Source organism: Neofelis nebulosa, chromosome 7, assembly GCF_028018385.1.
Source record: "Neofelis nebulosa isolate mNeoNeb1 chromosome 7, mNeoNeb1.pri, whole genome shotgun sequence".
Classification (NCBI taxonomy): Eukaryota; Metazoa; Chordata; class Mammalia; order Carnivora; family Felidae; genus Neofelis; species Neofelis nebulosa.
In genome coordinates this window covers 92,155,914-92,178,656 of record NC_080788.1, presented here as the reverse complement: position 1 = coordinate 92,178,656, position 22,743 = coordinate 92,155,914, and the positions used below count along the sequence as shown (strand labels likewise).

Below are 22,743 nucleotides of genomic sequence, written 5' to 3'. Positions count from 1 at the left end.
AATGGGAATTCTCTGTGGCATATTTATTGCCGTGAACTAGAATATATTTTACAGATCTATCTATGCCTTAGACTCAAAAAGTAATCTAACCCAAAGAAATGAAAAAATAAAGAAAATAAAAATAATACTATATAATTCAAATATTTTGATGGAGAAAATGCTAACAGCTTCAAATGATAACATAGTGGATTCAGACATCGATAGCATGCTTTATTCTGTCCAACAGAATTACTGTTAAATATTTTTTATACTCGTGTGCTGTGCCTGGGACTATCTTTGGTGTTCATGTCTGTGATTTAGTACACCGCATTTGCTATTTCAAGTACTGATATGACATGAAATCAAAATATATATTGGAACTTCGACAAAAGCATGAGGATGTAGGCAATACATTAAGATAGAAAACATCTTATTTTGAATAATTACAAACAAATTACATGTTGGTTTTAGAGTAAAAAAAGGTAGACTTTAGGGAAAAAATGTTTACTTAAATGAATAATTCAACTGAACTTTAAGCTTCTAATTTCTGAATATAAGTTATTCTATATTTTCCTGAATATATATTATTCTTAAAAGTTGACTTCAAATAAATTGAAAGCTATATAAAACTATCCTGTTATCCCAATGTCATTTTTTAGCAAATTAGAGCAATTTGAAAATACCAATTAATATAAAAATACTAGATTTATAATGCAGAAAAATTATATCTCCAAAATTTGTTACATTTTTATCCTGGATGCTTTTATAAACAGTATGAATTATAATAGCATAATAGTAATGCTAATAATGAATAGAAAGACAAAAATTAGCTAAGCTATAACTCTGAGACCAATTGATATTTTTATTAAAAATATGTCTTCCTTTTTTGTAGAAACCCTTTTCTGGAGAGTGGAACCCCTAAAATGTACAAGACCCTTAAATCATGTACAAGGTACAATGAGCCCTTAGGAGAGGACTTCTACTCATCTTTGGTACTGGCCCTCTTCCCATTACCTCATTACCTCTCTTCAACTAGAAACTAAGTACTTGAGAAACATGCCAATACTGATAAAACATAATTTCACGGTGTAAAATTAATCCTGATATCTTCCTCTGAACTACATTTATTCACAGTAATTTTCAAAATTTTATTCCCTTCTCAAAATTCCTTACATACAATTAAATACATATATAATATAAAATATATACAGTATGAAGTTCCATATATATATGTATATGATGTGTTGTATGTATATAAACACCCCATACACATGTATGTATTCCTGTACCAGATTATATTTGCATAACATTTTTTTTTAATTCCTAGCATTTCAGTGATATATTTACAACGAATATAACTTGAACTAGCTTTCCTTTTCTCCTAAATGGGAAAACAAAGAGCAATGAAAACTGAAACACTTTTTTTCTCTTTCCACCATGATAAAAATGGAAACGTAATATGCCTTTAATGAACTTGGATAAGTTTAAATGCTCTTTAGAAAGCATTGATAGTTTTTTTTTTTTATTTTTTAACGTTTTTATTTATTTTTGAGACAGAGAGAGACAGAGCATGAAGGGGGGAGGGGCAGAGAGAGAAGGAGACACAGAATCGGAAGCAGGCTCCAGGCTCTGAGCTATCAGCCCAGAGCCCGACGCGGGGCTCGAACTCACAGACCGCGAGATCCGTGAGATCGTGACCTGAGCTGAAGTCGGACGCTTAACCAACTGCGCCACCCAGGCGCCCCGGTTTTTTTTGTTTTTTTTGTTTTTTTTTAACATTCAGTGTTTTGTGTAAATTTAAAATCACCATCAAGTTTACAAATCTCATTATAATTTCATTAATTACTCTCAGATCTGGATTAAAATTGTGGATTTGGTGGTGGGTGTGAGGCTCTAAGACAATTTTGCAGAAATGTCTTTCATTTGTTAATTATCATAAATTTTCAAATAATAATATAATAAGCTTAAATTACTTGTAATTAAAATCCTTATTATGATAACTATGTTACAGTGTGGTTAAAAAAGAGAATCACTCAAAAATTCTAGTTTGTGGTTTTCCATTTCATATTTTAATTTCCAATGTTAGAGATGTGATTTATATGCCAAATAAATTTATATTTATTTTCAGAGAGAGAAAGATAGCACAAGCAGGGGGAAGGGCAGAGAGAGAGAGAGAGAGAGAGAGAGACAGAGAGGGAAAGAGAATTGCAAGCAGGCTCCACCCTGTCAGCGCTGAACCCTAAGCAGGGCCCAAACTCATAATCCTGAAATCATGACCTGACACAAAATCAAGAGTTGCACACTTAACCATTTGAACCACTCAGGTGCCCCAGAACTACTTTTAAACATTAAATCATAGGTGTATAAATTTTATTTCACTGTTCTTTTTTTTTTCTTCCCTTAGCTTTTTCTGTCTTTTACCAAAGCCATTTTTAGTTCTTACTGTGCGACCAACACTTTGATAGGCATTCTCTGCCCTCCTTCAACTTACAGTAATGAGCTGGACAAATGTATAAAATAATCAGGATTCATACATAACTCCATAAAGCATAATTATAACAGTATATGATTACAAGTGTATAAAATATGTGCCACTCTTTTTAGATATAAAGACATAAGGGGTACAAAGAATACTGCAGTGAAGCTAGAATGACAAGTAATATCTTATGCATGGGAGAATGGCATGTAGAACTAAGGACATGCAGGAAAATTACAAATCTTCACATGAAAATTATAAAGATCAAATTGTCAAGTGAATATGAAAATACTAAGGGCCCCTGGGTAGCTCAGTTGGTTAAGCATCCAACTTTTGATTTCCACTCAGGTCACGATCCCACAAATTGTGGAGATCAAGCCCTGTGTTGGACTCTGTGCTGACAGAGCAGAATCTGCTTGGGATTCTCTCTCTCCCTCTCTTTTTGCCCCTCTCCCCACTGGTGCTCTGTATCTGTCTCTCTCAAAATAAATAAGCATTAACAAATACTCTATTAAAATACATGAAATTATCAGGAGGAATGATTATAGCTAATTAATCTTGAATTTACTCACTTAGTCTTCCTGTTTTCATTTTGCCCATTTGACATCTGTTTGTAGTTATTTACTAAGCCCTGTCATTTTCCAAGGCTGCATCCACCCTGGCACATTTTGACCAGCCTCATGGTATGACTGCACAATAGAAGAATGTCTAAATAAAAAGAGAAACATTCCGTTTATGTCATAGAAGATCCAGGTTTTTGGTAATGTCTAATAAAGTAGATGGTTAATCTCTTTCTGAGCACTGAAGTTAAATTGGAGGAAAGAGTGTTTGATTGAAAGGAGATAGCAAGCCTTGTCATCAGCAAGTCGTAAGTTTGTACCTAAGCTTTTTCCTAGCTACTTTCTACTTTGGCTACTTAGGATAAGTTTTTAAATGGCAAGATTCTGATTTTTCTTTAGAGAATTAAGAAAGCAATTCACACAATGGTTGAGAGTACTATATGAGATATATGTGTAAAATCTAACACTGATGTGAGAAATAAATTATTTTAAATACATACAGTGCTGAATATAATGCAGGACACATCCAATACCTTTTCATTTCCCTTTATTTCCCAACATATATTAGAAGAAATATTAAATACTATCAATGTAAAAAAATAAAAAATGAATGAAATAAGGTGCTCATTGTTTTGTGTAACTGATTTACTTTTAATTCAGATTATCTGGTGTTCCCTCAGCCATTTTTTGGTTCTAAAACATTTGCATTCTATACCATTGCTCCCCTTAGCTCTCGTTTTCACATGAACATTAAGATGGAAAGGGACTGGGGCACCTGGGTGGCTCAGTTGGTTGAGTGGTTGAACATCCAACTTTGGCTCAGGTCATGATCTCACATTTGCGGGTTTGGACCCTGCATCAGGCTCAGAGCCTGGAGCCTGCTTTGGATTCTGTATCTTCCTGTCTCTCTGCCCTTCGCTTGCCCACTCTCTGTCTCTGTCTCTCAAAAAATAAATTGAAATGTTAATTTTTTTTTTAAGATGGTAAGGGACGCTATTTGGTACTCATCTGCATTTAAATCAAACTAGATATTTACACATACTGAAATTATCTAAAATTCTTAATGTCTTCTTTTTGGCACAAGTTCTAAAGATTAATGTGGCTAAATGATCTGTGGAAATGGCAGATTTGTTACAAAAACACTACTACATTAAATACCAACATCTTAAAAAACTTATGGCAAGCCTAAAAGAAAGGTAATATAATCTGCTTTTTTAAAAAGGCATAATTAAATATAATATTAATAGAGGCATTGTAAGAGCTTTTAATCTTTTCTTAAGGAAAAGATTTCTCCTAGGTAGGGGAGAAAAATTTATTCTATTTTCAAAAATAATTGTGTAAGTGTGCTGTCTTCCAAATGTATCCACTGTTGCTGTTGAGGGTAGAAGGAAGACTGGACCATCATTTTAGCAGGAAATAAGAGTTTGCAAAATAAAATGATTAATAATAGCTAATTACTGCTTTCAGAAGCAATCATGATAATGATAGTTAACATCTGCCTTTCACTTACAATATACCTAACTCTAGACTAAACATGTTACATGACTATCTCAGTTAGCTCACTCAACACCCTGGGAGACAAATCTCTAGTATTAGGCTGTTTTTATACAGTAGGAAACTGAAAAGTAATTGTGCCAACTACTATGGCTACTAAGGAGTTAAAATTTTGACAAAAACAGTGTAAGAGTTTAATTAGAAAATTTGAGCACATTTGCTTTGTATCGAGAAATAAATTGCATTCTGATCTTGTATACAGAAAGAAAACAAAATAACCAGTTTTGTAGGCAAATATGTGAATGTGGTCCAATTTACATGATGTTTATTTATCCTACAGTATCTCAAGCTGGTTTCTTGACATGTCATGATTTTGTAAAACCAACTTGGAAATAAGCACATTCTTTCCTGTTCATTTTACATATTAACTGTTTGCAGTGTCGAGTCATTCAATTATTGACAAGTATTTACTGTATATTTTAAATGAAATACTGAAAGAAAATCCGTTCCTCTATGAGAACATTATGCTATTTGAAGTAGACTAGATGAAGTGGTGTTAATTAAACATCTGGCGTTCAACCTCACTTTACTGTTTTCCCCTTATCCAAACAACATTTTGCAAAGGGAACTGAGTACTTTAGAAGATCAATGAGTAGAAGTACCATACAAAAGCATGAGAATTTCATTACAATGAAATTTTAATATAAATTTTAAGTTATTATCATTATTAAGAGACTAATTTGCAAGGTTTTGCCCTTTTTTGTGCAAACACATAAATATATTTCAAATAGAGCAGTAACTCATTAATCTGATACTATTACCTTTGAAAAAAGAGGCAAAAGTGATTTGTGAAATAATAGCCTAATAGGCAATAATAATTAGGCACTTATTAGTGCCTTTTAGGACTGTATCACATTAGAAATAGAACACATGAGATTATCTATCCATATATGGGTATTTTAGCATATGCATAGCATAGAAATCCTGTGATCTAGTTAATCAGTAAGTCATATGGTCAAATATGCGTGCTTAAGATTTAACACACAAAAAAGTTATTTTCAAATTGTGACAAAATTATTTTAGATTAAATAATTGCCTCTTAGATAATGACATAGTACTGAAAATCAAGTTTCTCTTAGATTTGTTGTCTGGTGTATGATTTTAAATCATCTAATTAGTGAGATCTCTGAACTATTGGTTCTGAACCAAATGAAAACAGATAAAGGAGTTCAGAATGGTAGATTAGACACAGGGATGCACACAATATATCTTCTCATGAAGGAGCATAGGCATTCTTCTGGCCTTTGCCCTGCAGGCCACAGGATTTGGAATGTCAAGTCTGGGCTGTATTTCAGCCCTTAGTAGCCCTAGATAAGACACTTGGTGTAGGGCAAAATGGCACAAATGTGACTGCCCTGCTTTGTCATAAGGCCAACGTGGGCCTTCTAGTACTCCCTACCTCTTGATAAATAAACTTCTAGTACTATGACTGTCACAAATAGAGCAGTTAGGAAAATGCAAGCTCTCCTAGCAGTATGGAGAAGCCAGCACCATTGAGAGCAAGAGTGAAAATAAAAACAAATGCTGTTTTAGGAAGGTAGATCCTAGTAAATGAAATGGAAGAAGAGTCTGAACTCCAGAGGCCAATGTATTTCTGGTTTGCTACAGTTAGTAAAATTTCTCCAACTTGAGGAGGAGCAAGTTAGGGATGTGGAGAAAAATTAATGCAGGTAATGATCTTTCAATATTGTTCCTTAAAGGGTAGTGTAATTAACTATTCCTCAGTGAAAACAAACAAACAATCAAACAACAAACAACCCAAAAAACAAAAAACACAAAACACTTTACCAGGAATAAGAACATGTAAATATGGAGAGTGATGTGATTTGCCTTAAAAAAAGGTCACAGTTTCAGGTAAACAACGTGTCTTTTAGTTAAATAGATAAATGTTAATATCATCACTCCTACAATTAATTTAAAATAAGCTATCTGAAGTAAAGGATAAAGTGTCAGGATACAGTAAATGACTCTTTAGGTTAATCTTTATTGACAAAATAATTTTACAGAAAGGATAGTGACCTTTCATTGATATACATGGTAGTTAATAAATCATTTCTAAGAATTCATCTCAAACTGCAAGCCCATCATTCTGGCATAAATTCAATAAAATAATTTTCTTGTGCATAAACGCTGTTTTGTGTTTTGTGCTAGTCCTAAGCTATTCAAAGATATGATTTATAGCTTATGTCTTCAAAAATCTTACATTCAAAGACCAGGAGACTGACAAGTTGATAATTACCAGAGGATGTCTTAAATGTTTTAATGGAAATAACTCAGCATAAGGGAAAGTATTCAAGAACTTAAGCTGAACATTCAAGAGAGAGTTGGTAGTTCAGGTAGGTTTCTAGAGGAGATAATAGCTATGGTGAACTGTGAAATCTAAGTAGAAATTAGCCAGGAAAAATAAGAAGGGTTAGAAAAATAGCCATCATGGAGATATGCACACTAAAATAGGAAGGAACCTAGTAATATGGGAACATAAAATATTTCAGAATCTCTCAAGGTAAAGTGAGGAAGAGGCAGTGATGACGGATAAAGCTTGAGAGAGTGGAGTCAGAAGATAAAAATATAATAATTTTCTATTTCTCCCATAATAAATTGTCAGAAATTAAGCAGCATAAACAACACACAAAGTCATTATCTCCCAGGTCTACCAGTGAGAAGTTTGGGTTGACTTGACTGGTTTCTCTGCTCTGGGTTTTAGTAGCCCCATACCAAGGTGTTGACCTTCTGAGCGCTCATCAAGAGGCAATGGGAAGAATCTGCTTCCAAGCTCATTCTGGTTGGCAGAATCCAATTCCTCATGGTTCTAAGACTGGGGTACCATTTCTTTGCTATCTGTCACACTTTGCTCCTCTATACTGCCTACATTCCTTCTCAGATTTCCCATATCTCCCCCATCAACAATGGAGGGTTCAGCTTCCTCAAACTTTGACTCTCTCCAATTTCCCTTTATACCCCCCCTTTCTATGAGTGACTTATCTGTGTCTCTCTTCTGCCTTTTCTTCTTCTTTTAAAAGTTCATGTGATTAGATTGGGACCACCATGATAATCCAGGATAATCTCCCTATTTTAAGGTAAAATGAATGGTAATTTAGGCCCTTCATAGCAGTGCATAGATTAGTGTTTGACTGAATAGCCAGAGGATGATCTTGGGGAAATATATTTACAATTCTAACTAGCACAGAAAGTCAGGGTTTTTTTTCATGTAAAATTAAATATATCGTCTTTATCTTAAAGGAAAATAATTCTGAGAAATAATTCAGCACGCGGAAGAAACAGAATCAACCCCACATTTGAGAAGATCTCTTTGACAGCAGTGTACAGTTTGAAATATTAGGGGGCAGTGATTGGATGGCTTCAGAAAGACCAGTTGGAATGCTTATTTAGTAATTAAGTTTAGAGGTAAGTGAGCAGGATCATAAGGCAGTGAGTAAGAATATATCAAAGGGGATACATTTTAATTGCACTAAGAAAGTAAAAACTGCTGTACTTTGTTCCTTACTGGACATAAGAGAATAGATGCAAGAATAACTCTCAGTTTTGGTTTAAGTAACTAGATCAATAAGATGAACATTTACCAAAGAACAGAATTCAGTAGAAATTAAATACTGTATTCAGGTTTAGAGAAAACTGATTCATTCTTGTTTAGAAATACTGATTTTCATAGGGCACCTGGGTGGCTCAGCCAGTTAAGCATTGACTTTGGCTTAGGTCATGATCTCATGGCTTATGGGTTTGGGCCCCACATCGGGCTCTGCGCTGACAGGTCAGAGCCTGGAGCCTGCTTCAGACTCTGTGTCTCCCTCTCTCTCTGCCCCTACCCCACTTGCACTCTCTCTCTCAAAAATAAATAAACATTAAAAAAATAGAAATATTGATTTTCATATGCCTACAGGATTAGACAACTTCTAATCAGTTTCCAGATACACAAGATTAAAAATAAAAAGTGGATCGAATTGACTACAAAGATTTGTGAGTAATCAATAATTGGCACTTCAGAAAATATACATCCACTGAGAATAGGGATCAAAATTATAGGGGTGCCTGGCTGACTCAATTGGTGGAGCATGTGACTTTTCATCTTAGATTTTGAATTCAAGCCCCATGTTGGGTATAGAGATTACTTAAAGATAAAATAAAATCTATAAAAAAGAAACAAAGATTATAATTTTCTGAAACATTAGAATAGAGAGAAAATAAATAAAAGAAAAGAGTGGTATAGTGGCAGATGAGAAATGAAAAATAGGAGAGTAGTTTATAAAGTATAGTTTTGGAATATTATGCAGGCATTAACAATTATTACCTATTTTATAAATGATAAAACAATTGACATACAAAATCATCAAGAGATAATTTAGTTAAAAAACAAAATTTGCTGCAGAGGGTATATATTTATCTATTCATGTTAATAAGGGATTATCCCCGCATGCACACATAGATATTCTCAAAATACTTAACTCTGTAGAGTGGGAAAGGAGGCACTTTTTATTATTTTTGTGTCCATTTAAAACAAAAACACAACTATTCACATTATTTGAAAATGTTGTAAAACAAGAAGGGATATATGCACATCCATCTGGTGTTATGAAATTATCTACTGAAGTGCTTATGTATTAAAAGGATATTTCGTGACATGAGATAAATTCATGATCTATACTAATAAAAACTGTATGAGCAATATTATCTAGAGTATAGTGTGAACTTGGTGACATGTAATATGCACAATAAAGGCAAAAATGTTTTTTTAATTATTTTCTTTATTTTTATTTTTAAAATATATTTTTTTTAAATAGGGAAAATCACGAATCTTAAAAGTGAGACAAAAGGTATGCAACAGATGGTAATACATGAAAAGAGAATGAAATAGATGGTGTAACGTGCCTGAGAAAATGAGAGGAGAGGAGATTGAAACAGCAACTGCAGTTATTGCTGTCTATAGCAATAACATTCCCTCTACCAAAATGGGAAGGAAGGGTATAAGGATGATTGATGAGCTGATAAATTCGGAGGTAGAAGCCCTGGGAGCCATTATGTTCTCTATTAGGTAGGACTTAAGGTATTTAGCTGAGTGTGACGTGGACAGTGGCCAGGGAAAGGGCTTTAAGGAATGTATAGTGATGTTTCAAAATAGCTATTGTATGGAGAGGATGGTGATTAGGAAAAAAGTACTAATTGTCTGCTCAGAGTTTTATAAAGTTTCAAGAACCATGATAGTGCTATAGTGATTAAGACCATTTGAAAATGCTGCAAGAATAGACAAAACAGTGGCACATGATAGAAAGTCCAGAAACAGACCCATACACATAAATACCTTACATGAAAGGAGTGGCATTGTACAGTGAGTAAATTGGGCTTTTTGATAAATAATGTTGGGACAAGTAGTTATCCATAGTTTAAAAAATGAAAATGAATCAATTCTAAGGATATAAAAAAATTTACATTTGAGAGAAAAGCTGTAAATAATTTAGATGTTATTATGGAATAATATCTTCCTAACTTTAGGATAGAAAATTATTTATTTTAATTTAAATATAATTAATAGAAAATAAACTCCATAGACTTTAAGTGTTCAATATGTTCTGACCATCATATATACCTGTGTAATTGTTACAATCAAAGTATAGAATATTTTCATCATTACAGAAAGTTCTCTTGGGCTCACCAATTCCCAGTACCTACACTGATTAGCAGCCGCTTTCTGGTGTAAATCATTATAGATTAGTTTAGGCTTTTCTTGACCTTCACATAAGTGGAATCATAAATTATATAATTATATGCATCCAGCTTATCTTGTAGCAGCTATTTATTCTTTTTTATTGTTGGGTAATATTCCATCATACAAACATACCATGATTTAGCAATCCATTCTCCTTCTACAATCCAACTTCTTCTACAATTCTTTTGTGAACAAATATTTTTATTTCTCTTGGGTAAAACTAGGAATAAATTGAAGGGTCAAAGTGTAGATGCTTGTATAAATTGACTACATTAAGCAGTTTTCCAAAATGAATGACAACTTTATACTCCCATTAACAATATATGAAAGGCCCAGGTATTTTTAAAAACTTAGTATTACTATTTTTTTTTAATTTTAGGCTTTTTTATTAGTTTATAACTACCTCTTATTTTAATTTTAACTTACATTTACCTGGCAGCATTATTGCATTGCACATCAGATTAATATCCTCTTATGAGATGTATAAAATCTGTGCTTATCTTTTTCTTATGAATTTACAGGGGTTTTTTATATAATCTGACACTAGATTTTTGAAAGATACACGTATTGCAAGTATGAGACATGCCTTTGCATTTTCTCATCTGTGTTATCTATTTCATGTCTATATAATGGTTATTGTAAAATATCTGTCCGATAATTTCTAAATTTAGCCCATCTCTAAAAGTCCTGCTATTGACTCTTCTCTGAACTGTGGTGTATGTTTTCTTGTTTTCTTTTAGGTGTTTTGTAATCTTTGATTATATAATGGGCATTTATTATAAAAATAACAGTAGAGAACAGTGTGAATAATATTTACCTCCACAAAAGAGTATACATTTTTTTCTCTTAGGTCAGTATAGTGGGAACTGAATCCCAAGGATCTGTTGATAAACTAAACATGGAAGTTGTTTATGCTTTAGTTTTATTTAGCTCATCACTGGATTAAATTTTTTGAACATGGAATCTACTTTCCTGTGACTAGTTCCTGGTATTGGAGCACTTCTCTAATCCCAGTGTTCTGTTTTATAACTTAACTTCTGGAACTATTACTGATCTCTCCTTCTACGAATATTGGTTACTAAGTTTTGAGGATGCTATGGGGTTTTCTCTGCTCCTGAGTTGCAATCTCCATTGTCTGTGCATTGAAATACTTTGTTCAGCTCTGTTTGTATCTACTCAACCTTTGCAAGCCAGCTGTCCTATACTTTATCAAGACCATGAATGTCTCATATGTTTTCTTTCACAACCTTCCCACCCTGCAGGTTTTGAAGGACTTGTGAGAAATCTTAGTTGGCTCAGGAGATAGATTGCTTTAGTTTTTATTTTTTGTCCACACCACTTGAGATAAAGTTGGTGACTTGGCACAGAATTACTCTGTGTGTGGGATCTCTCCACATTTTCTGAGGTTTGGTTTATTTAGGGTTCATGGTGTATTCACTTTTTTTTAAACGGGTTTCCAAATTCTGATGTTTAATGTATCTAGTTTATTGAATTATTTATTTTTCAAAATTATATTTGTTGCATTTGTCTTTTTATTATTCTTTGAACTATACATGTACAGGTTAAATTCTATATGAAATAAATATTTCATATTATAAAATGGATAAAGGAATTTATAACTAAGGCAATTGTTAACTATTCATTAACTGCGCATATATTAAATAATTACAATGTTCAGAGGCAATCCTACTCCAAAAAAAAGAAAAAGGAATTCAGTGCTTTTACAGTTGAAGACTTAGTAAAACATATCAAGTTCTTTCAAGTATTCTGCCATTACATTCTTACATTCTACTTCTTCATAACTTGAACCAACCGACATCTGAGGATCCATCAATAATGCACTATATAAAATCAAGTAATTTACTTAGATAAAAGGCCTATAAGAAGTTTTAAACCAAAGAATAAAAATTCACCATCAAGAAATTTTCAGTAGTAATTAGTTATAAATTTAAAACATTTTTTTAAAGTTGTACTTTCTCACTGGTACTCCGAAAACTGTAAAACACTGATGAAAGACACTGAAAACCACACACAAAAAATGGCAACATTCCATGTTTATGGATTTCAAGAACAAATATTGTTAAAATGTCTATATTATCCAAAGCAATCAACACATTTAATGCAATCATGATGGAAATACTGGCATCATTTTTCACAGATCTGGAAAAAGCAATTCTTTATTTTTATTTTTTTTAAATATTTATTTTTTGAGAGAGAGAGAGACAGACCATGAGCAGGGGAGGGACAGAGAGAGAGGGAGACACAGGATCTGAAGCAGGCTCCAGGCTCTGAGCTGTCAACAGAGAGCCTGACACAGGGCTCAAATTCACGGACCACAAGGTCATGACCTGATCTGAAGTCAGACGCTTAACCATCTGGGCCACCCAGGAGCCTCAGAAAAAAAAAAAAAATTCTAAGCTGTTTATGGAAGCACAAAGCATCCCTAATAGACAAAGCTACCTTGAAAAAGAAAAACAAAGCTGGAGACACCACAATTCTGAACTTCAAGTTGTATTACAAAGATGTAGTGATCAAAACAGTATGGTACTGGCACAAAAATAAACACACAGATTAATACAACAAAATAGAAAACCCAGAAATAAACCCACAGCTACATGTTCAATTAATCTTTGACAAAGAAGGAAAAAACATACAATGGAAAAGGACAGTCTCTTCAACAAATCGTGTTGGGAAAGTGGAGAGTGACACGAAAAAGAATGAAACTGTACCATTTTATTACACCATACACGCATATATCAAAATGGATTAAAGATCTAAATGTGAGACCTCAAACATCAAAATCCTAGAGGAGAACACAGGCAGTAATTTCTTTGACATTGGTTTTAGCAACTTCTTTCTATATAGGTCACTTCAGGCAAGTGAAACAAAAGCAAAAATAAACTATTGGGACCATATCAAAATAAAAAAGCTTCTGCAAGGTGAAGGAAATCAACAAATCTCAAAGGCAACCTGCAGAATGGAAGAAGATATTTGCAAATGACATATCTGATAAAGGGTTAGTATACAAAATATATAAAGAACATATCCAACTCAACATCCAAAAAACAAATAATCCAATTTAAAAATGGGCAGAAAGCATGAATAGACATTTCTTCAAAGACATCTAGATACTAACAGACACATTAAAAGATGTCTATCATCACTAACCATCAAGGAAATGCAAATCAAAACTACAATACGATATCACTTCACACTTGTCAGAATGGCCAAAATCAACAACACAGAAACAACAGGTATTGGTAAGGATGTGGAGAAAAGGGGACCCTCTTGTACTTGTTAGGAATGCAAACTGGTGAAGCCACTGCAGAAAACAGCATGGAGCTTCCTCAATAAGTTAATATAACTACCCTACCATCCAACAATTGTATAAGAATACAAAAATACTAACTCAAAGGGATACATGCCCCCCCAATGTTTATATCAGCATTATCTACAATAGCCAAATTATGGAAAGGGCCCAAATGTCCACTGACTGATGAATGGATAAAGAAAAGGTGGTATACATATGGATAATGGAATATTACTCACCCATAAAAAACAGAATTTTGCCTTTTGCAAAGGCATGGTTGAAGCCAGAGGGTATAATCCTAAGTGAAACAAGTCAGTAAGAGAAAAAAAAATACCATATGATTTCACTTCTATGTGGAATTTAAGAACAAAACACAAGAGTAAGGGAAAAAAATAAACAAAACAAAACAAAACAAAACAAAAAGAGAAACCAAGAAACAGACTTTTAACTTAAGAGAACAAACTGACGGTTATCAGAGGTGGCAGGATGGGTTAAATAGGTGATAAGCACCAGGTGATGTATGGAAGTGTTGAATCACTATATTGTACACCTGAAACTAACATAACACTGTATATTAACTAACTGGAATTAAACTAAAAACTTGAGAAATAGTTTGTGCTTTCTCCTTTTCTTAAGATCCAGGATTCTATTAAATGCTACTGATATTCCATCACTTTGGATCATTCTTTTTGCCAAATTTTCTCTCATAAATATAGGAATTTACACTGACTCCATTGTAGTTGTTGAGATTCTTCATACACAAAATATGTTTATTGATGCTAAGTTCCTTCTTGTTTTACTTCTCATAATCAACTACTACTAGATTCATTTTTCTACTGAGTCCTTGCCTTTGTTACCAGCTTTGGGTGCTTAATGTTAACTGCTTGACTAACCACACCCAAGTTGTGTTGTACTTTCTTTTTAGAATGTGAAGAATGATTATACTTTCCATGTCATGCTATTAAAGTCTTCTCATGATACAGAGTTAGTCAAAGTTTAAGTTCTTATTTCTGTCACCAATGTTCTTAGAGGTAAATATCCTTGCCTTTTACTCATTTCCTAGTAATGAATCTTATTATATTTAGTTTTGTTGCCAGTGATTTGGTAGGTTTCTCTTCAATAATTTAAAAATTTCTATCCTAAGTGGTTGTTTATAAGAAGAAATTTTATTTTTATTTTTAGGGGCTTATACCATTTCATTTATCCCTGGAAATATAAATATACCACTGAAAATGCAAGACAAGCTTGTCTACCTTGTCTAGGTGCCATACTAATGAGTAAAGTTGATTTTCTATGTATGGAAGGATGAATAGATTCTGCTGGTTTTCAAAAGGAGCATATCTATCAACCAAAACAAAATAAATTCTATATATTTCTACCTTATGTGTAACCTGGCAGGAAAAGGGAAAATAATATCCATTGAGGGATATTCACATTACTCCCATGTGAAAGTCATTAGTAAAAGTCTCTTGAGAGTCATCTCCTTCTGTCCTTGCAAAAAATAGTGTGTACATTTTACAGTGATTTACCACATGCAAAGGTAAAATGTACATAACATTAAGCAAATTCTATTTGAATTATATAATAATTTGGCTAGAAATAGAGTGGCTAATAATTTGCAATGTTTCTTGGCCCGGTTTCAACAAGCAGACTTGGAGCCACAGTTGTCAATGTGATGCTTATCAAAGGCAATGCAGCTCAAAACTTTCTGGAAGATCAAAAATAGTCGACATTAAAATTTAATATGCTATCCTCCATATTTGCATTATAAGTCTGAATTCTCCTTTTCTCACATATGAGCTGATCATTTTAATACTACCTTATAAAAGAAGATGAGATGTTTCCACTTTTTGTCACGTCATTTACATCTACCACTTCAAAGGCTGGCAAAAGCCAGGATCTAGCCAGTTAGAATCATCTCAAATCTCTCCTTCCTCAGTGTTTCCAGAAAGAATCAACACCCTATCATTCTTTTAACATTCTTTAAAAGAAATAATAATGCTGGTTTATGCTGCCAATACAAGTAATGTATCATTGAATACTGACAATATTTTTCTAGACCATACTACTCAATTTCAAGATATTCATTAAAAACCGAAAGTTGGAAACCAGATATCTAGATTTAGATGCTATTGTTTAATCTGCTCAGTTTGATAACAGATAAAATCTGTCTGGAGATTAAGCCATTAGAATTAATGCAAAAGGTGTTGATAACTCTTTAAGATGAATAAAGGGCCTTTAGAAGATGGAGGAAACTTTTCAACTGACAAAATGTTACTATAAAAAGTCAAAAATTTTGCCCCTGAATGTAATATGTGACAATTTGTATTTATATCTGATTTTATGTATCTTTTTTAAAACTTGGATCCACAGCTGTGTAAGTATATAGATGTATAATCCAAATAGTAATACAACCTGCCCACATGAGGCCTGATTAGGCTATTCAGACTAATTTACACAAAAACGATGTAAAGGAAATTTATGCATACAAATGACACTTGACTAAATGATTAGTTCTCTGGAAGGTCCATCATGGAAAGGACATGTACATCTTCAACAGTTACTGCTATTTTAAAAATCAAATGTGATAAGCTTAATGAGAAACTTCTTTTAAATATTGTGATTTTTTAAAATATTCTTGATGTCTACTAATTAATCCACTGTTTCTTCTATTCAAAAATGACTTAGGTTTCCAAGATATATTGGTTGTATTTTGTTTCATTTTTAGCACTCCCTAGAAACTATCCCTAACATAATGTTTCCAAGTGTTTACATAATTGAAGCCCTCTCATAAGTGGCTCTGTTTAAATATCTCCAAATTGTGCTAGATTGTACACTTAATTTAGTTGCCAAAGTGTGATCTTTGGAAAACCATAACTCTATAATTGATAATAATTACTACAGTAAACACTCAAACTGCAAGCTATACAGGTTTTCAAACACATATTCACCTTGATAAAAACCCTCAAGGAAGTAGGGATAGAAGGATAATACCTTGAGATCCTAAAAGCCATATATGAACGACCCAACGCTAATATCATCCTGAATGGGGAAAAACTGAGAACTTTCCCCCTAAGGTCAGGAATGAGACAGGGATGTCCACTCTCACCACTGTTATTCAACATAGTATTGGAAGTCTTAGCCTCTGCAATCAGACAACACAAAGAAATAAAAGGCATCCAAATCAGCCAGGAGATCAAACTTTCACTCTTCGCAGATGACATGATACTTTATATGGAAAACCCAAAAGATTCCACCAAAAATTGCTAGAATTGATTCATGAATTCAGCAAAGTTGCAGGATATAAAATGAACGCACAGAAATCGGTTGCATTCCTATACACCAACACCGAAGTGACAGAAAGAGAAATCAAGGAATCCATCCCATTTACAGTTGCAATTAAAACCATAAAATACCTAGGAATAAATCTAACCGAAGAGGTGAAAAATCTATATGCTGAAAACTATAGAAAGCTTATGAAAGAAATTGAAGAAGATACAAAAAAAATGGAAAAAGATTCTATGCTCCTGGATAGGAAGAACAAATATTGTTAAAATGTCGATACTACCCAAAGCAATCTACATATTCAATGTAATCCCTAACAAAATAACACCAGCATTCTTCACAGAACTAGAAAAAGCAATCCTAAAATTTGTATGGAACCAGAAAAGACCCTGAATAGCCAAAGCAATCTTGAACAAGAAAACCAAAGTAGGAAGCATCAAAATCCCAGACTTCAAGCTGTACTACAAAGCTGTAACCATCAAGACAGCATGGTACTGGCACAAGAACAGACACTCAGATCAGTGGAACAGAATAGAGAGCCTGGAAATGGACCCACAAACGTATGGCCAACTAATCTTTGAAAAAGCAGGAAAGAATATCCAATGGAATAAAGACAGTCTCTTCAGCAAGTGGCGCTGGGAAAACTGGACAGTGACATGCAGAAGAATGAACCTGGACCACTTTTTACACCATACACAAAAATAAACTCAAAATGGATGAAATACCTCAATGTAAGACAGGAAGCCATCAAAATCCTTGAGGAGAAAGAGGGAAAAACCTCTTTGATCTTGCCTGCAGCAATTTCTTACTCAACACATCTCTGGAGGCAAGGGAAACAAAAGCAAAAATGAACTACTGGGACCTAATCAAAATAAAAAGCTTCTGCACAGCAAAGGGAAACAATCATCAAAACTAAAACGCAACAGACAGAATGGGAGAAAATATTTGCAAACAACATATCAGATAAAGGGTTAGTATCCAAAATCTATAAAGAACTTATCAAACGCAACACCCAAAAAATAAAGAATCTAGTGGAGAAATGGGCAAAAGACATGAATACATGCTTCTCCAAAGAAGACATACGGATGGCCACCTGACACATGAAAAAATGCTCAACATCACACATCATCAGGGAAATACAAATCAAAACCACAATGAGATACCACTTCACACCTGTCAGAATGGTTAACATTAACAACTCAGGCAACAACAGATGTTGGCAAGGATGTGGAGAAAGAGGATCTCTTTTGCATTGTTGGTGGGAATGCAAGCTGGTGCAACCACTCTGGAAAACAGTATGGAGGTTCCTCAAAAAACTAAAAATAGAACTACCCTACGACTCATTAATTGCACTATTAGGCCTTTATTCAGGGGATACAGGTGTGCTGTTTCAAAGGGACACATGCACCCCCATGTTTATAGCAGCACTATCAACAATAGCCAAAGTATGAAAAGAGCCCAAATGTCCATCGATGGATGAATGGATAAAGAAGATGGGGTATATATATCCAATGGAGTATTACTTGGCAATCAAAAAGAATGAAATCTTGCCATTTGCAACTATGTGGATGGAACTGGAGGGTATTATGCTAAGTGAAATTAGTCAGTCAGAGAAGGACAAAAATCATATGATTTCACTCATAGGAGGACTTTAGGAGACAAAACAGATGAACATAAGGGAAGGGAAACAAAAATAATATAAAAACAGGGAGGGGGACAAAACAGAAGAGACTCAAAAATATGGAGAACTGAGAGTTACTGAAGGGGTGGTGAGAGGGGGGAAGGGCTAAACGGATAAGGGGCACTAAGTAATCTACTCCTGAAATCATTGCTGCACTATATGCTAACTAATTAGGATGTAAATTTTAAAAAATAAAAAATACAATAAAATAAATTATATTTATAAACATATTAACATAAAAAAACACATATGCACCTTGAACTGATTAAGTCAGATATTGCCAACCTTTCGGTGGTGGTGTTGCAGATGATAATTATGTGCACTCTGCGCTGAGAATCATCTCCTGGCACCACTTCTCATTTTTAAACACATTTTCACTGAGAGCCTTTTTATACTTTACTAGTCCTCTTTTATTTATTTATTAAAAAAATTTTTTTTAACGTTTATTTATTTTTGAGACAGAGAGAGACAGAGCATGAACAGGGGAGGGTCAGAGAGAGGGAGACACAGAGTCCGAAACAGGCTCCAGGCTCTGAGCTGTCAGCACAGAGCCCGACGCGGGGCTTGAACTCACTGACGGCGAGATCATGACCTGAGCCGAAGTCGGCCGCTTAACCGACTGAGCCACCCAGGCGCCCCACTAGTCCTCTTTTAAAACTAAAGATCCCCAGGAAGAACATTACAACTTAACCTATTACTGCAAAAGAAGAGGTCTGTTTTTATCTCTCTAGCCCCATCCCAGTTCTCCTGAACAGAGGAAAAAATCCTAACATAACGGCCCCTTGAACATGTGGTGGGGCTAGTGCACGTTTGAAGTTCCCATATTTATCTCTCCATAGATGCTCCTTACTCTTTCTTCTTTTTGCTCCCTTGCATCCTCTCTATGTACCCACTTTATGACTTGCTCATCAATGGTTTCAGTTTCTAAACCAGCTGATGGTGGGGTAAATTCGGCTAATGAAGAGTATATGGTCTCACTTAAACTGTGATCCACGTTGTTTGGCCCAATTCAACCTTTAGCACTGACGGATCTGTCACTGAAGCACTTTTTCCTTTAGTTCTTATTCCTTACATGTAAAGGCCTCAGGAAAATAATTGATCAAGGTGTTTTTTTGTTTTGATTTTTGGTAGAAAACAACGACTACCACATGTTTCACATTTTTTTCCTCAAGTCCTCTCATGATGCCTCTGCTGGTAGAAACCACGCTGATGCTTTCTTTTCTAGAGAGTGTAAGAAAAACATTTTTTTCCTTCATTCCCTGTTGTATGGGATGACAAGCGAGACTCAGATTTGAATTTGCAAGGAATATGCCAATGTACAAAAAGGTTTTTCAGGGCCAAGCAAGACACAGATAATCTGTGTTCCTTTACTAAATACACTTTTAAAATCCCACTTATAGCCTTACTTCATTAATATTATCTTTAAACATATGGACAGCACTTGGGATCAACCTCTATTCTTATTTATCCCACTGTGAAATGTATTCCTGGTCATATAGTGAAACATGATGAAAATAATCCTCAGTTATGTTGTGAGATGCAAGTACATTAAATTACAGGTGGGTATTTTTAATGAATAGAGGAAAATAAGAGTTCTTATATAAAGATCTACATCATTTTCATTGAAAAATGTGGGAAATAAAATTCTTAATTAACATGTAATTTTTAAAGCAAGGAGTAAACAGGAAAATGAGAAAAAGTGTTCCAAAGCTCTCATCTTAGAGCTGGAATATTTCCTTAAAGAAAAATACTGTTTTGCAGTTAAAATAGCAAAGCTGGCCGTATAAATGGAAACTTAAGACTGACTCTATGAGAGAAGTCAAAGCTTAGAACAGTAGGACTGTTCAGTCTTTGAGACTAGTTGTTTTGATCTAACATCATTCTTTTTAATTCAGTATCAATTAAAATACTTGTCTACACTATGGTCATATTTAAATAGAGCTAGCAGGGGTGCCTGGGTGGCTCAGTCGGTTAAGTGGCTGACTTCAGCTCAGGTTATGATCTCGCAGTTTATGAGTTCGAGCACCGCGTCGGGCTCTGTGCTGACAGCTCAGAGCATGGAGCCTGTTTCAGATTCTGTGTCTCCCTCTCTCTGACCCTCCCCCGTTCATGCTCTGTCTCTATCTCAAAAATAAATAAATGTTAAAAAAATTTAAAAAAAATAAAAAGATAAATAGAGCTAACAATGAAAACTTTTAAAAGTCTTATTTTAATAGACTTTAAGTCTATTTTACTAGACTTATCTTAAAAATTGGGATAGGAAAGAGGGGTATTCTCCCATTCATTGTAGATAATGGAGAGGTATGAGTACCTAGAGAGAATGAAAGGAGAAGAATAAGAATACATTGAGTGGATATTTTGAACAAACTCCAAAGGGGATTGGAATAAAGAAATCAGTTGGGGCACCTGGGTACCTCAGTCGGCTAAGTGTCTGACTTTGGCTCAGCTCATGATCTCACAGTTTGTGGGTTCAAGCCCCACATCAGGCTCTGTGCTAACAGCTCAGAGCCTGAGGCCCACTTTAGGTTCTGTGTCTCCCTCTCTGTGCCCCTCTCCTGCTCGCATTCTTTGTATGTGTATGTCTCTCTCTCGCTCAAAAATAAGTAAACTTTTTAAAAAATTTTAAAGAAAGAAAAAGAAAAAAATCATTGAGTGACACCCCTGAAATATGTAGGAAGGAAACCAATAATGAAAACAATTAAGCATAGTCTCTTTTACTGAAATAACTAATCTTATGGATAAATGGACATTTGAACAGATTTGAAATACACACATAACAGACATATTTGAAATAAACATATGTAGAATTTTACCATGAAAGGCTTCCTAACATGCTGGCCATTATTTTGTTTCTTATACTATGCAGGTAGCTGAAGGTTGGTGACATTTATGGTCAGACATAGGCAGTCATTCATTCTAGCACTGGCATGAACCCAGATTTAAAAAAGGAAATGTTATTTTTCTTTCCTCTCAATATTACATGTTTATTTTAGAACTTCAAAATTATTGAGTATAATGGGGATGAGGTGGGGAAGTGTTCAGTGCAAGATTATGATTCATACTTTTTTTTTTGGTTCCTCCAGCCAAATTCTGTTACAAATGCTATAGCAACTACCTCCTTAACCCATGTTTTCCTGGGTCAATAAGAATTCTAAATTTAAAATTGATTAAAAAGTAAACAATTTACTTCCCCCATGATTACTATTCAATTGAGACCATAACCAGAGCAATGAGCTGCCTGACTTTGGGATGACATACTTTCCTATACCTGAAAGTGATCTAAAAAGAGGAATGACATTACTTTGAATGTAGGAATGTGATAAAGCTTATCATAGGGCAGCAATCAAAATGTCACATGTAATAAAGAGAAAGTCTCAATTTTAAGTTCCCACATCTGTGCAATCTGAAAAGAAAGCCCATTTTCCTCTCTCTCCTTGGCAACTCTCAAAATTTCAAACCACACGAGACCCAGGTCACAGCCCATGCTTTACCCCTAAACATAACGAAAACTGCAAAACCACCTACCTCCCCCTGACTTCATCAACCTGTCCTCACCTCACTCCATATCTTGTTTAACTCCCTACTGAATCTGAGCCCTTCCTTTTTAACAAGAACTTTATTTTTATATATGTTGCTGCCTTGTGCCATTCATAAACATTCATATATTCTTTTTTTTAATGTTTATTTATTTATTTTGAGAGAGAACGAGAATGTCAGTGCAGAGCCCACTTCAGACCCTCTGTCCCTCTCTTTCTCTGCCCCTCCCCTGCTCATGCTCTCTCTCAAAAATAAACATTGGGGGGGCGCCTGGGTGGCGCAGTCGGTTAAGCGGCCGACTTCAGCCAGGTCACGATCTCGCGGTCCGTGAGTTCAAGCCCCGCGTCAGGCTCTGGGCTGATGGCTCGGAGCCTGGAGCCTGTTTCCGATTCTGTGTCTCCCTCTCTCTCTGCCCCTCCCCCGTTCATGCTCTGTCTCTCTCTGTCCCAAAAATAAATAAAAAATGTTGAAAAAAAATAAATAAATAAACATTGGGGTGCCTGGACAGCTCAGTTGGTTAAGCTTCCAACTTTGGCTCATGATTCAGCTCAGGTCATGATCTCACAGTTGGTGAGTTTGAGCCCTGCATCAGGCTCTGTGCTGACAGCTCAGAGCCTGAAGCTTGGTTTGGATTCTGTCTGT

General features: G+C 34.6%; 1 long non-coding RNA gene across 1 annotated transcript in view; it reads right to left on the bottom strand.

The window, feature by feature from the left end:
* LOC131518240 (uncharacterized) overlaps positions 1-3,120 on the bottom strand; it is a 79,867-nt gene extending 76,747 nt beyond the window's left edge. The window contains exon 1 of the long non-coding RNA XR_009264969.1: positions 3,028-3,120. This is a non-coding gene — a long non-coding RNA (uncharacterized LOC131518240). The remainder of the gene's footprint in view (positions 1-3,027) is intronic.
* Between the last annotated feature and the right edge of the window lie 19,623 nt (positions 3,121-22,743).